The following is a 16,806-nucleotide window of genomic DNA, read 5'->3' as shown; positions in this document are numbered from 1 at the left end:
CTCTATGAGATTTTCGGAGACCAATAGTTTTTTGTTTTTTTTTAGATTTCTTTATTTAAAATGGACAGTGCACATTAATCAACATGAGTACAATGTCCAACATGTAAATGTGCCAGATTTAGCCATACTGGCTAATTTTCATCTGCAGTCCCTAGTGAGACCAGAACCAGAGAGTCGGGGAATGATCGACCTCTACGCTGGACTGACAGCAGCAGCTCTACTGGCTATTTTACTAAATTTACTGATAAAAGAAAAAAATGAGTCGTCAGAGCTCTGATTCGAGACCTGAGAGTCCCAGACCCTCTCCCTCCAACGTCTGTCTTTAGGGTAAGAAGGTCAACGTCTGATGTGACTCCATTCAACCACCTGCCCGCCCCTGGCCCTTAGAGAAGAACATTTAACAAATAATAATAACCAGCCAGAAATAAAATGAGAAGGACCTTCAGCCATTTCACATCACACGATGACCAGACAAGTTGAAGTGTGGGTGAGTGGGATCTGCAGTGAAATCACGTCCACGTTGTCCCGTGTATTTTACAATAAGAAGTGAATGAGAATGCATGCGCATACATTTGGTTTGTTTACATAGTAGCCATTAGCCACTAGTTAACAAGTCACTCCAATGAATTTACCTGGATAAATGCACTTAATAACTTATAGTCTGAACTGAGGAGGATGCTGAGCGACATCACATAGACAGCACATAGACTATACATATTAAAAAGACTCAAAGAATGAAGGAATGAATGAATGAATGAATAAATTATAGAAAGTTTAATGTAATATTGTGTCCCAGGTCTTCAAATTGCTATGGGAGGTCATTTTGGGTTAAATCAAGGTGGTGCTGTGCCACATTTGGCCACAAGATGTCCTCACACTCTCATTTACCCAGTCACTCACATCTGCCTTTGGTTTTGGCTCCTTTACTCAGAGTCTGTGTTTTGACCCCTGCAGGTCAGACTCCCTCCATGTCCCTCTATGACAGGGGTCTTCAACGTTTTTCCAGCCAAGGACCCCTAAACTGAGAGAGAGACGGATCAGGGACCCCCCTACTACATGTTGTATATAATTAGGTTGCATAATAAGCTAGGCCTACAATAACGTGTGGGCAGCCTAAAGCCTTTATACATAACTTTTTAGTCCATAGAATACTAAGCTATTAATATTTGTTGCCATGATTTTATGAATCATATTTTAATGATAAACATACATGTGGCACAATGAATCCTCAGGATTAACTGTGCATGGCTACCATAGTGAGTTCCTTTAGGCCAGTAAGCCTATCATCATTTTTTTTCTCAAATAGGCTGATTAATATTTGCTAATAATATGTTGGATTCGTGTTAAGACATTTTGTTTTTATTTATTTTTTTTACCTTTAAAAAATTACAACAACAACAACAATAATTAACAATAATATGAAGGCCCCCTCTGCAGTGACTCTGAAAAAAACACACAGTTGCGCTGACTCAACCATTCATACACTCAAGGCTATTGTACATGGCTGTAAAACCACTTGTTGATGTTAACATCGTTGGGAATGACTCAACCATTTCATTTCCTCGAGCACGCTTGTGTTCTCCATGATAGTAGACCTAACCACAATGACTCAAAAGGATAAAGCTTTGTCAAGTATCTCCTTCGTGTGTTTAGTCGGAGCAGTGATAAGGCGTCCTAGATAATATGTCTGTTATAAACAAACCAACAGCATGCTGTATCGAAAGAGGTTTAACCAGCCAGATAAGGCAATTAAATATTGATGTGGTGATAGTTTAAAATGTCAATCAAAATGAGCATTCCACAAAAAAACAATCCCCTTTTTTTTGTTTTTTTTTAAACAATTTTTATGTTTATTTTTTAATAACATACAAAAGATACAGCTTGCATCATGGACAGTAATAGTAAAGCAGTGATCCAAAAGAACAAAACTCACTTTCATAATTCAAACAACTTGAGGTGATGAACAGGAAGTGTCTCATGTGGTACTGAGAACATGTGTTGAAGTATTGTGTAACATATCCCCTTTAAAATGACATCAGCGTTGAAGCTGCTTTTAAAATAGTGAGAGTGAGAAAATATAATGCTCTTGTTTTGTTTTAATGCAGTTCTAGACAGACTGTCCTTTTCATTTCATTCTGTATGCTCTGTTACAAGTTGTTTATTGCCAACGTTTTGTATCTTTTATTTTCCTATTCTTTTAACCGTGTTATTTATCAATTATGTTCTGTATTCTTTTCTGCATACTGTATGTTTTTCTTGCTTTCTTCGCCAATTTCTAATTCCATCCATCTCCTATTCCACATGTTTGTATTATTCCCCAACAAGTTCTCTTGATTTAGAGTGACTGATCTGACAGACTGTTCCACATGTTGCTCTGCTTCCTGAAAGGGGGTTTCTGCTCCAAAATGCAGCTTTATACACCTCTCATCTTCTTGTAAAGATGTCATTATCAGAAACATGTCTTCAGATATTACAGATAATCTTGTAAAAAGATTACATTTTAATAAATGGGAGGGTGAAATACTGGGAGGAAGGTAATTGGATTTGTGTAGTACTATGAATATTCTTTGTCTTACTTATTTGGGGGGGATAAACAGGCGTTTGGAACTACTGTAGCTATACTTATTACATTAGTCGATGTAAAAGGGGCGTTTCTTTATGGCCGTTTTTTTCCTCTAGAAGTATGCCGAATGAACTATTAGCGGTTCCTCTCGGCGGTCCACCCATGGGTGAACAGACAAACACCACTGGTTTACTTTGATACGGAAGAGAACTTAAAAGCGCCATGATTTTCAGGCAGGTCTATAATGAGCGTCTTTTTTTCTGTGATTCTTTTTTTCTGTGAAGATTTATGGACGTTTATTTACGTCGGAGATAACGATATCTATTCAAAGTCACATTGAAGTCCTTACTCTTTTAAATGAAAAAAGGCATTCAAAATTAAGATAGAATAGAATAGAATACACTTTATTGTCCCCGAGGGGAAATTTGACTTGGACATAGTGCTACAATCTGTTGCTTCACAACATAAACAACAAAAAACATTCTCAGATTAACATAAAATACAATAAGATAAAATCAACATGAAAGTGAGATCAGCACAGCGTCCTAAGACACAAAAGAAGGACACACATGACAGCAAGGACAACACAACATCCTAAGAATTTTTTTTTATTTTTATTTTTTTGATGACACATTACAAAATGTAAAATCGGAGTGTACAAAATAAATAGCCTAAATCTGTCATTTAAATGTAGTGGAGTACAATACTACAATTCAGATCAGTATCTGTCGTTGGTATGTTGTACGACCTATAGCTCGGAAGCTCACTGCATTGTAACTATTTTAAAATGCATTTATTTAATGTCCGGGAATGTTTTCTTTATTTTATTTTCTATTTCTAATTTCTAATCCTGGCAGGCCCAGCGTCAGCGTCAGGCCTGGACAGGCCCGGGCCTACTTTGTATATTTACCTCCTCAGCATGGTCTGATTTTAATATTGTGCAAAAAGGCCTTTTTGTGACAGGCCTGTGGGCCCTGACAGCACAGATACCTGCAGCCGCTGCGCTGAAACGTGAATAAATCTAATCTCCAAATAATTTAACATTTAAGAAGAAAAAAAGGAGAGAAAAAGAGAAGGAAGTTGTAGAGGATTAGTGGAGAAGGCCAGGATGTGAAACACGTTTTATCTTTTGATCAAAGTTATGGGATGATTATAATGATATAAATATAATGCTATGACAAGTGTGGTAATTTAGTTTTTCACCTCTCTCCAACAATGAATGCGTTGATCAGCACGTGCTGCTAGTGTCTCACGTGCAGCCTACAGCTCATCTGTAGGTTTGCAAAGTAGGCTAAGTGTAAAAGTAGCCCAAATGTATTTACGTGTATTCCTTTTTTGCAGTTATTCATGGTGCCAATTTTATATTCCAACGTCTTTGTTTTATTGAGAGGAAATTAGGTGTAACTACCTCGACACACACACACACACACACACACACACACACACACACACACACACACACACACACACACACACACACACACACACACTATTTAAGCTCTCCGTTTCTTTCCAGCCTAAACTACCCCAGTTTCCCTAGTGAAGTGGTGGTAGGCCTACTCAAGTCTCCCCAGATCTCCCTCTGACAGCAGCCTCGGAGGCTGGGACAACGTTCAGGAATGTCTGATTCTCAGAGTCGGGGCCGCCGCAGGTTAACACGTACAGTCCGTTGTCGTTGATGTTTGTCTGGTTCAAGATGACACAATCGTTTGGACTCTTCGTCTTCGCAACCCTGCTCCGGTCTCCAAACTCCATCCCACCGAGCTACGGACCGTTCCATGCCGTCTTCCAGCACCTGCACCCAGGGGCGGACTGGGACAAGAATTCAGCACTGGCACTGTAGCCACACCAGCCCAAATCACCAGGCCCATGCAGCCCCATCCACGGACATGCATTCACTAATTATGTTTGTGTACAGATGGTGAAATAATATAAGCAGTACATTGTGTAGCCTAATAGATTTTTAAACACCTAATGTAAGTAAGTGGCAAACAATGCTTTCTACTTTTAAAGAGCACACGTTTATAACAAATTTACACATACTGCCTATGCCGTTTCATGCTGTTAGGCCTACTGTCATTCTCTACAGTATGTTTTTTTGTTGTTGTCACCGTCTGTCCGATTTGTCCGTGTTTCTCTCTGTTGACACTGCACACATTGTCGGATCTAGTTCTGTCATCTTTTTTAACTCTCTAACTCTGCAATTTAAATATGTTTTTATGGTTGTCCCCAGGTAAAAAAGTAGTATACTTTAGTGTATTAGAAATATGAATAAAGTACATGTAGTATAAAACAAGTATGCTTCTACTTGTTGTGCTTTATTTAAAGAGTATTTAATATGTACTTTTTAAAAGTATACTTCAAAATAGATGTAATTAAGTTCAACTTCAGAGTCCAAAAAGTAAGTATACTAATTTACCAGTAATCTAATTATTTTTTAAATGTACTTTTTGAAAGTGTACTTTGTTGTTAATATTTTTTTTTTTTTTTTTTAAGTGTATTAAATTTGACATACTTAGAGTGGCAATTCAGTGTACTTATGGGAAGTATATTTTTGGGGAAATTAATTGTTAGTATACTTTTTTAAAGTGTACTATGATCTCACTTCATTAGAAGTGTGACTTCTGTACACTTTATACAGTACACTCTAACATAAGTGTATTTTTAGTGGCATATCAGAGTAGTTTAATAAATATGTTAAAATACAAAAATGTATAGTGGTAACTTAGTGTACTTATAGTAAGTACCCTTATTTTTAATACAGAGTATAATTTTTGAAAGTGTACACTAATTTCACTACATCAGTAGTGTAATCTTAGTACACTGTAAACAAAGTGCACTAAATATAAGTGTACTTTTATTAGCATATCAAAGTACACTGAAAAAATGGGAAATAGCAGGTCTTTGAATTTACAAAAATTTATTTAGAATATGCTACGCAATTCATTTATATTCCTTTCAAGAACATGGTTCAATCATGTAGACTTCAGTTGTTTTTGAAAAATGTTAACTGTATGGATTCCTTTTGCGTTGATTGAAATTGATTGAATTGAACATTTTAAATGATCGAATTAAGTTTGGTCACTACCAGAAATGGTATATTTGAATCAAATGGCGCCAGGAAGTGTAGGTATTGAAAGAGTAAAACATTTTAAATTCTTGGAGATATGGTTAGATGAAAGGTTAACATGGAAAAAGCATATTGAGATGGTTTCATCTAAGCATGGGAAAATAATTAATGTTTTAAGGTGTGTGGCTGGGGCTGAGTGAGGGGCTGATAGTGACACTATGATGATGATATATAGAGCAATGATAAGATCAACTATTGATTATGGCTGTATGGTATATGGGGCAGCAGCCCCTTCAGTGATTAGCCAACTTGATGTAGTCCAAGCAAAAGCTCTTAGAGTGTGTAGTGGGGTGTTTCATACAATGCCAATATCTGCGCTATTAATAGAATCAGGGGAGATGCCATTGGCTATAAGAAGATGTAAACTTGGGTTGAAGTATTTAATGAAATTAATTGGACAAACTGGAAAGTTACCAATAAAAAACCTACTGAGTCAGCATTGGGAGTTTATGGGAACAGCAAGATTGGTTAAAACAAACTTCGTAGAAACACTTAAATCTATGGCAGATGACATTGGTATTGAGAATTTAAATGTATGTCCACCAGTATGTTGTTCAGATGTAACTTTGTGATTGATTCCAGATCCCATTGTTGATTTATATTTTTTGAAAACAAGCAAAAGAAAGATGTCAGAGGATGTAGTGGAGGAGATAAAAGCTCGGCAGGGTCACATATGGGGAGGTTATCTACAAATTTATACTGATGGATCGAAGGATCCTGAGAGTGGTAAAGTGGCTTTTGGTATTAGCATACCTGAAATAGGTTATAAAAAAGGATGTAGGATTTCAGATCGCTTATCAGTGTTTAGTGCAGAGTTGGTGGCAGTTCTATGGGCATTAAGGTGGGTTGAAGACAACAAACAGGAACATTCTGTCATATGTAGTGATTCAGCCGCATCCCTAATTACAATTAAAGGTACCAAAACTAAGTCCAGGCCTGATGTGCTTGTGGAGATTATGCAGGTGTTGTATAGACTTCATAAAGCAGGGTATGAGGCGGGGTTTATGTGGGTTCCGGCACACATGGGTGTGGAAGGTAATGATGAGGCAGATGAGGTGGCAAAGAAAGCAGTGCAGGAGGAAAAAGTTCAAATTAACGTGCAGTATGGGTCACCAGACTACACTGAAATAATTAATAGGTCAGTAAAAGAAATGTGGCAAAATTCATGGGATTGTGAAAAGAAGGGGAGAACTTATTATTCAGTACAAAGAATGGTAGAGAAAGAAATATGTGATTATAGATGTAAGAGAAGAGATGCAGTAGTTTTATCCAAATTGAGGCTTGGGCACTGTGGCCTGAGGAGTGGGCTGGCTCTGATTGGTAAACATCCTGATGGAAAGTGTGAATGTGGAGACAAGGAAACAGTGAAGCATGTATTAGTGCAGTGCAGGAAGTACTCTCGGCAGAGGAAGAAATTGTTCAGAGAACTGGGTGCAACTGGAGAAACTGTTTTTACTTTACGCACTTTATTGAATTTGGATAGTTGGAGCAAAGGGAAGAAACTGATGGAGTACTTGCGACATATTGGAGTATATAATAAGATGTAGCTAATTATAATTATTTCTACTTGAGGTGTGGATAGCAGAGTAGAGACCAGAGGATGGCAGCAATACGCCATAGATGCGTCTAGCCTGCCGGAAATAAGAAGAAGAAGAACCCAGTCAAACTGTTTCAACAAGGACATCGCCAAAACCAGAAGAATGTTGAGTATGTGTTGGCTGCGTGCAGGATTAATTCTACAGCAGCCATGTGTCGTCTGTCTCCTTCACGAAAAAGTAAGTTAACATCAATCAAAATGATTTTGTTCATGTTCATAATGTTTTTGTACTGCATGTAACAGTTACAAAAGTCCGTTCACTTGTTTGTGCAATCTATAAATATATCGGTTTTCTTGTAACTAAGTCAGCTAATACCATCACTAACTAGTAACTACTTAGTTTAGCATTAATAATTGTGTTTCTTCCCCTGACGGTCCCGCTCCTAACAATGGTATTTCAATGTAGCTAACGTAATGTTAATGGAAGCAGGTGAAGAGGAGCCAGTCAGCCTCATAAGAATGAGTGTTAAGAGCTCGGGTTTAGTTCGCAACATTTAGATCACATTGGTGCTGTTGTAACGTTACTTTATGTAACAAAAAAAGGTCCGTCGAGTAGTTTGGGCATAACGTTATATGTTGGTTTGCTAATAGCTAAGGTTAGCTAGCTAAGACCACAGGCACCGCGGTGAAGATAGTTTAATATTTGACATTCGTCGGTTTTCGCGGATGTTACCTTCAATAGCTCCGTGTCAATACTTCGATTTCCCCCAGTTTCTGGGTATGTTGTAGAGCTTATTTAGACAGACGTTTCACACTTATTGTTAACTAAAAATCACCAAAAATGTCGACACAGTTTAGAGCGCAAAGAACTGAATGTCTGTCCAACGCGCCCGTCACAATAGGCGTACTTAGGGACCGTCATAAAATTGCAACTCCACTAATTTTAACCTTCATTAACCTTTTTGTTTTACAACATAGACATCTCAAACCACTTCCATTAAAGAGAGGGAGAGCCATTAAACATTTCACACTTGTGAATTAGTAAAAATAAATAAATGTAAATAAAGATGTAGGCTAATAGTTACCAATAAATATGGTAGTTTAAACCATTTTCTAATTAATGACTGTATTGACATCAAACCACCTGTAATGTCTCAGACATCTTATCACAGCTGTTGGTTTGTGAAAAGGTAGTTAGCAAATCCCATAGCATCCTCATCAGTGACCTATAGTCTATAAATGCATATTTAAACATTTTCAATTCATTGGCTTTCTCATTTTTGAATATAATCACATCAAACCACCTGGAATATGTCTTTGGCATCCTCTCACAAATTTCACAGCTGTTAGTTTGTGAAAAAGTCTTTAGCAAATCCTATAGCATCCTCAATGCATATTTAAAGCTTTTCAATTCAATGGCTTCCTCATTTTTGAATATAATCACATCAAACCACCTGTAATATGTTTCTGGCATCCTCTCACAAATTTCACAGCTGTTAGTTTGTGAAAAAGTAGTTAGCAAATCCCGTAGTATCCTCATCGGTAACCTATAGTCTATAAATGTATATTTAAAGCTTTTCAATGAAATGGCTTGCTCAATTTTGAAAATAATCACATCCAACCACCTGTAATATGTCTCAGGCATCCCCCCAGAACTTTCACAGCAGTTAATTTGTGAAAAAGTCTTTAGCAAATCCCATAGCATCCTCATCAGTGACATATAGTCCATAAAATGCATATTTAAAGATTATGAATTTATCAAAAATGACTTATGTAAAAAAATATTTAAAAAGAAAATGCACAGCACATCATAGAGGCTAACCTGTTGTGCTTCTGAGACAAGACAACCTTGCCAGAGGGCCTCCTTGGCTACATTCACACCGCAAGTCTTAATGCCCGATTCAGATTTTTTGCTCAGATCCGATTTTTTGTTTGGCTGTTCACATGACCTTTTAAAATGTGGCATATACCAGATTCCAGTGTGAACTGTTTGCGGTTTTGAAATGACCTGCATGCGCAAAAGAACACTAACAATGACATCAGACGCAGCACGCTGTTGCACTAAAGTTAGGGAGGTTATGGAGGAAGTCAGCATAACATTAATGCGCAGGTGCTGAGGAGGAGAAGACTGAAGAGAAAGAGAGACAAATTTGCGGGGTTATGGCTGTGTGACCGGACTGCCAATTTGCACGTCAGGACCGCTATGGGCCTCCACCACTCTGGCTTCGCCCTCGCACACGCTCCACCTCCCCGGCGGTGCGGCGACTCGGGCCGGTGGTGCGCCCGACCCCGAGGGACCGGGATCCCACCTCAGCCGGCGCACTTTCATTGCACCATGGGGCGACCCCGACTTGCGACCGCGTTAAACTCCTTGGTCCGTGTTTACAGGCGGGTCTGGGGGACTTGCCGACATCACCTTTTTATCCCCGCCCTGGCGATGCGACGCGCGGTTGGGGAACACTGAGGACAGTCCGCCCCGGTTAACAGCCGCACTGGAAGCAGGGGGCCCCGCCCCTCCCCGCGGGGAGAGAGGGCGCAGTGAGTCACATCAAATCCGCCTTGGCTGTTCACACTGCGGTCACATTGAAAAAAATCTGATCTGGTTCGGATTCAGGACCACATGTGGAAGTGGTCTGAATCTGATCTGAAAAAATCTGATCTAGGCTAGATTTGAGTGTTCACACTACTTCTGAAGAAGCCTGACCTGGTCACTTGACCCCAAAAAAATCGGATTTGGGCCACTTTGGCCTGCAGTCTGAACGTAGCCCTTGTGTACTCAGGCCACGCTGCATCAGAATATTAAATTCTGTGTTCAGCAAAAAACTGAACAGCGCAGACTGCCATGTCCCGGTGCCAGATTCCCCCACAGGAAAACACAGCCACACTCCACAGCTGCCAGCACCCCAACCACTGTGTCCAATCCAGCCACCAGCCAACAGCAACGCAGCGCCCCGCACATCGATGCTCCAGGCACCAAAACAAGGAAATGAAACCCCCGCCCCTATTCGGCCCCGCCACCAGCATCAGAAAGGAGAAAAGTTTTGAAATATTAACCTTTAAATATGCATTAAATAGCCAACAGATCAGGGATATTGATAAGGTATTTCAAAGTTGTTGTTTTTTCCACAAAGTAACAGCTGTGAAAGTTGTAAAAAGATGTCTGAGAAATATTACAGGTGGTTTGATGGCTATATATTCAGAAATGATAAACCTATTAAATTGCTAATCTTTATATATGCATTTTATGTATATATATATATATATATATATATATATATATATATATATTTATTTATTTATTTATTTATCTTCAAAAATGAGGAAGCCATTGAATTGAAAAGCTTTAAATATGCATTGAGAAAGTTGTGGGAAGATATCTGAGAAATATCACAAGTGGTTTGATGTCAATACATTAAAAAATTAGAAACCTATTAAAAAAATAAGCATTGAATAGCCGACAGATCAGGGATATTGATACAGTATTTTCAAAGTATTTTTTTCACAAACTAACACCTGTGAAAGTTGTGAGAGAATGTCTGAGACATATTACAGGTGGTTTGATGTCAATACATTCATAAATGAGAAACCTATTAAAATAATAATCTTTATATATGCATGTTATAGACATCATGTCAGTTATGCGGATGCTAAGGGTTTTGATAAAGACTTTCACAAACTTGCAGCTGTGAAATTTGTAAAAGGATGTCTGAGACATATTACAGGTGGTTTGATGCCAAAATATTCATAAATGAGGAAGCCATTGAATTGAAAAGCTTTAAATATGCATGTTAGATGCTAAGGGATTTGCTAAAGAATTTTTCACAAACTAACAGCTGTGAAAGTTGTGATAAGATGTCTGAGACATATTACAGGTGATTTGATGTGATTATATTCATGAATGGGCAAGCCATTGAATTGAAAAGCTTTAAATATGCATTGAGGATGCTATAGGATTTGCTAAAGACTTTTTTTGCAAACTAACAGCTGTGGAATTTGTGAGAGGATGCCAGAAACATTTTGCAGGTGGTTTGATGTCAATCTATTCATTAATTAGAAAATGGTTGAAACTACCATATTTATTGGTAACTATAGCCTACATCTTTATTTACTTTTATTTATTTTTACTAATTCACAAGTGTGAAATGTTTAATAGCTCTCCCTCTCTTTAATGGAAGTGGTTTGAGATGTCTATGTTGTAAAACAAAAAAGTTAATGATGGTTAAAATTAGTGGAGTTGCAATTTTATGACGGCCCCTAAGTACGCCTATTGTGACGGGAGCGTTGGACAGACATTCAGTTCTTTGCGCTCTAAACTGTGTCGATATTTTTGGTGATTTTGAGTTAAAAATAAGTGTGAAACGTCTGTCTAAATGAGATCTACAACATACCCAGAAACTGGGGGAAATCGAAGTATTGACACGGAACTATTGAAGGTAACATCCGCGAAAACCGACGAATGTCAAATATTAAACTATCTTCACCGCGGTCCACAGACAAGTTCAATGCAACGTCGGGTAAGAACGAACGAGTGTTGTAGCTAAAGCTGTCGGTTATTCAGTTACAGACTCTGTGTGTGTGGGTGTGTGTGTGTGTGTGTGTGTGGGTGTGTGGGTTATATGCAGGAGGGTGCTGCTGACATGAAATTGGGGCATCTAACGTTAGCACAGTGTATGGGAACTCTGTCTATCGTGTCATTTTCCTAAATGCACTCGCTCCACTCCTGCACACTGAAGAAGCCCTCCATAAATCATTAAGTTTTCATATTAATGAAGCAGCATTTTTAAGGTCGGACTCAAACTGGATTTTTAGCCCACCTTGCAGTACGGAAGCGTATTGCATTCACCATAGAAAAAAAAAATTAGACACCTTATCTCGTAATTAAGAGAAAATACCTCATAACTTTTCTCGTAATTACGAGATGAGGATCTCGTAATTATGAGATCACGTTAAGCTTTTTCACGTTAAGCGTTTCCTAGCTGCCTTCCAGGTGTTTAAAATTACGAGAAAAGATCTCATAATTACAAGGTCCTCATCTCGTAATTATGAGATAATTTTAAACACCTGGAAGGCGGCTAGGAAACGCTTAACGTGAAAAAGCTTAACGTGGTTTAATGTATCTAGACAACGATCACTCAACACCAGTGTGTCATGGTCATATCTTGTCATGAACACTTAAGCCGGTCAAAAAAACTAAATCTAAATCGAACGATTATAGAAGTTATCTCACGTTAATGTTCTCTTCATCATTGGCCCTATAGCGTGGGAAAAGCTTAACGTGGTTTAATGTACCTAAACAATGATTACCTAATTTCTCTCTCATTTTGCTCTTCATAACCACTGAAAACTGTCAAAAACTCAAACCCAAAGTCCAAATATTATGGACATTATCTGACATAAAGTGTTTCTGCTTCACAGCAGGGCAGCGGAGCAGCTGGGGGTTGACTCTCCACGGTTCTCATTGGCTTTTTAAGTCCTAATGTGAAAAAGCTTAACGTGGTTTAATGTACCTAAACAACGATCAATCATCACCAAAATCCTCTCCTATATTGCTCATCATAACCACTTAAAACTGTCTATCTAATCTAATCCAAAGTCCAAATATTATGCATTATACATTAAACCACGTTAAGCTTTTTCACCTTAAGCGTTTCCTATCTGCCTTCCAGGTGTTTAAAAATATCTCATAATTACGAGATCCTGATCTCGTAATTACGAGAAAAGATCTCGTAATTATGAGCTATTTTCTCGTAATTACGAGATAAGGTGTCTAATTTTTTTTTTTTTCTATGGTGAATACAATATGCTTCCGTACCTTTTGTGTCTTTGTTGTGTGCTTGAGCCAATGTGCTTGGTTCACCTCACTGATTCTAAATGTTTTCTTTCATAAGATCCTATTTGAACAGCATACACAATCAAATGCTTTATAGTGGTATAAGTGCTGTCATATTTCTTTTTTCTTTGTATATTTCCTAAAATAATTGAAAGTTACAGATGGAAACATTTATTTGTTTCTCAATTGTTTACAAATGAAAATGGACCTACTCTCACAGACATCGCCATTTTAAACAAGCCTTTAACAGTATCAGAAACATTAAAACACCAACTGGTTGTTTAGTGTTATTTCTTTTTTTTGAAAAACATTAAGATTTTAGAATTGTGGAAAGGTTATGTAAAATATTTTACACACCACAATTTATTGGCAAGAACGGCATACAAATTGTAAGGCCCTATGTCTAGTTATTTTTCATCTTTCTCCTACTATATTCACCTTTTTGTCTCAGTTTTAACCTTTCCTCTATTTATTTTCTTACTTATCTTCATATTTGTATCTTTCTTTGTCTTTACTGTCAATCTCTTTCCTACGTGATTTGGAGTTGACAGCAAAGCTGGTACCTTTTGTAGTAACCATGTCGTAATATTCTTAGAGAAATATGTACCAATATGATGGTGTACACCAGTAGTTGACTTCAAAGTGTAGTGTGTTTAAAAAAACAATGCAATCCACATGTTTATATATGTTTATTACAGTTAATAATAATGAAATAATCTAAGTACTACTAAGTGTTGTAAAGCCACATATTTTTGCCATCTGCACTTTAGTTTGTGTGATTTGTTTCTGACTTTCATAAGAACGTTTACACCAGGCTCGGTCAGTGCTCAATATACTACTGTGATTGATTTAGTTAAATAAAAGATGTCATTCATATAAATTCATGCATCACCTAATTTCATCATCACATACAGGCCTGGCCTCCAGGAAAGCACAGTTTGTTTAATCTATCTAATCTTGTGTTGTTCATACTATACAAGGATGTATTACTTGTCTTTGTTGAATAATACAGAAGACAAAGAGCTTAAAAAATAATTGCATATTAAATTGCAATCACAATATTTGTGGAAAAAAATCGCAATTAGATTATTTTCTAAAATCGTTAGCCCTACTTAGTACTCCCTTATGATTTAATACTTGAGTATTTGTTTCTCGATTGGTCTTATTGACTGCCCTTTTTTTTAGTAGGGCATGGATGAAGACGCCATCAACGAGGCCATTGAAGACACCAGTGTTGGGATTTATGTTCTTAAAGAACATGCTTCAAGTGATGAACCAGGGGACATTGGTATTGTCCTTGAAGGCATCAAGATGTTGCAAGATCTTTATAATGTAGCATTACCTGTTGCTACGCTGTTTGGACTAATGTACAGTATGCCAGCTAACCTGCTCGCCTTCGATCATCCAAAAGATTTGCATGGAACTTGATGGAGGGAAACTTACCAACAAAGCACTTGCTCTAAAAAACTGGCTCTTCCAGTGAAAGGGCCAGAGAGAATGTGCCGTCAACCAAAAAGCGTTGTTGTCCCTAGGCATCATTGGTATGGCTGTACTCTTTGGACTAGTTTTTTTTTTTTTTTTGAATTAAGTGGACAGGATTTGCATGGAGCTGCATGGAAATAACCTTTTGCAAACCAAGCAAACGTTTTCTCTTTAGACCAACAGGCATCTTTGGTACTGCTATACCAGATGGATTTTTTTTTTTTTTTACAGTGTTAACATTTTTTGTCATTTGAAAAACTACTTTGAAAACAGAGTGCACAATTTAAAGGGTAACTTTGGGTTTTTCAACTTGGACCCTATGTTCCTCTGTTGTTGTTACTGTTGGGAACAACGATCTTCGACATTGGTCCAGTATAAAGCGAGTAGGCCTGTCACGATAAAAAGTTTTGCTGGATGATAAATTGTCCCAGAAATTGTGATAAACCATAATCTTGTCGTCCTGAGACCATTTTCATCTAATATAATGATAATGGCATAATAATGCAGGTACACTTTTTCAAAGATCAATAAACTTTTATTTCTAAGGAATTTTTAACACTAGAACTGGAAGATATTTTAAATATCCACAATATGTCTTTGATCTCCTTTAGTAGGCTATGTCGTCTTTCATGCTGTTGTACAGTTGTGGAATTGCCGTTTGTGGCACGTATGTTCCCCCAGGCAATTGGTACTGACCGTCAAATGTTTGCATTATTCCTCGAATGTTTGTGCGATAGACTGCGGACTCTGTACTACCTACCGTTAACAATTATTTATTAAAAACTAAATATTACATTTAAATAATAACATATAATTAATAAATTATATCTATTTAAATGGCTAGCTGCCACATGGCGAGTAAATATTTTTACCATCATAGTTCTGTTTTTCAGTCTTCATTTTGGTGAAGGTGCAGCTACTTTCTTCTGCTCCTCTGCAGGTCTGAGCTTCGCGGGGGTGGGCCGACACACACATGCGTTCGCGCACACACACACACACACAAACAAACACTGGTGCCACTTTCCTGAAACCGCTTGCAAGACATCGGCCACAGCGGCGTGTATGTCTGAGCACGGCGGATATCGCTCATATTCTTCTTCTTTTTTTTTGACACCGCCTTAACTGTTCAAGTTTCCTGCTTTTGCCAATATCTGCTTTTGTGTTTTACTTTTGTGTCAATAACAAAGATCCTTTTCTGAAATGCAATTTGTAATCTGTCAATGTAATGCACTTGAACTGAATTGTAATATAATACACTTGTAGTGTAATAGCAACATTCATGCTTAAGTATAACAAAATGGGGATAAAAGTACAGATGAAATATACTTAAAACAATTTGTTTCTACTTTACACTATAATAACATTGAACTGAAAGTACGTGTTTATGATGTTTAGGTTGTAATTGAACTTCACTTAAAACACATTATTGTCATAGTGGGACACTTTAAAAGCACTAAATATAGTTATGAAGTGCATTTGTAGATCACTAGAAATATTACAGAGGCATACTAAATTAAGTTTATATAAGTAATTATAAGTATGATAGCAGTATGCACAAGTATGATAGCAGTATGCACAAAATATACTTAAACACAACTTGTGCTGCAATGCCTTTTTAAGTGTATTTCAATAAGAATGGCAATACAATGCAATTGTACTGTAAGTGTGCTTAATTACTCATGAATCTTTATTTTCATTAGTGTATTTTAGTGCACTTGAAGTTTAAAAAAAGTTGTTCCATTTTAGTATACTATTTACACTTGAAGTGTAGTCAAATAGATGTTAAGTTGAAGTTAATACATAATTGAATACACTTAACTATACTTGGATTTGACGGAAATGGTACAAAATGTAGAAAATATACTTAGTACACTTTATTAAAGCATATTTTTAATAGAATTCTTTTTCACCTGGGTCTGCAGGGGCGGATTGGCTATCTGGCAATTCTGGCAAATGCCAGAGGGGCCGGACCATTTTTTTTAAAATGTGGGCCGGTCAGATTTATTTTTTTAAATAGGCAATAAATTGTCTTTACAGGCTGACAGCGCATAGGACGGGTTTTTATCGCTTGCACGATTTCACTATGGTTATAATAATAAGTTAATAATAATAAATATTAAGCATTTGGCCAGTCGGCAACGGCCGGCCTGGTCCCGAGATGGGCCGACCGACCCATCCAGAGGTTAGGCTACTCAAATTCAAGTCAAAGTCAAAATCAAGCACACCACCTTCAAACAGGATCTCCATTTGCAGGGTTCAGGCTG

The 16,806-nt window shown here is 37.5% G+C and overlaps 1 protein-coding gene and 1 long non-coding RNA gene across 2 annotated transcripts in view; both read left to right on the top strand.

The window, feature by feature from the left end:
- LOC120573113 overlaps nucleotides 1-2,525 on the top strand; it is a 78,338-nt gene extending 75,813 nt beyond the window's left edge. The window contains exons 7-8 of the mRNA XM_039822589.1: nucleotides 149-487; nucleotides 955-2,525. The gene's annotated coding sequence lies outside the window, so the exon portion shown is untranslated. The remainder of the gene's footprint in view (nucleotides 1-148; nucleotides 488-954) is intronic.
- Nucleotides 2,526-7,284: 4,759 nt separating this feature from the next.
- On the top strand, nucleotides 7,285-15,887 carry LOC120573133. The gene is made up of 2 exons (XR_005641641.1): nucleotides 7,285-7,468; nucleotides 14,246-15,887. It is a non-coding gene; the product is annotated as an uncharacterized LOC120573133 (long non-coding RNA).
- Nucleotides 15,888-16,806: the final 919 nt, after the last annotated feature.

Source organism: Perca fluviatilis, chromosome 14 (genome assembly GCF_010015445.1).
Source record: "Perca fluviatilis chromosome 14, GENO_Pfluv_1.0, whole genome shotgun sequence".
NCBI classification, from domain to species: domain Eukaryota; kingdom Metazoa; phylum Chordata; class Actinopteri; order Perciformes; family Percidae; genus Perca; species Perca fluviatilis.
This window is presented reverse-complemented; position numbering and strand designations above follow the sequence as displayed.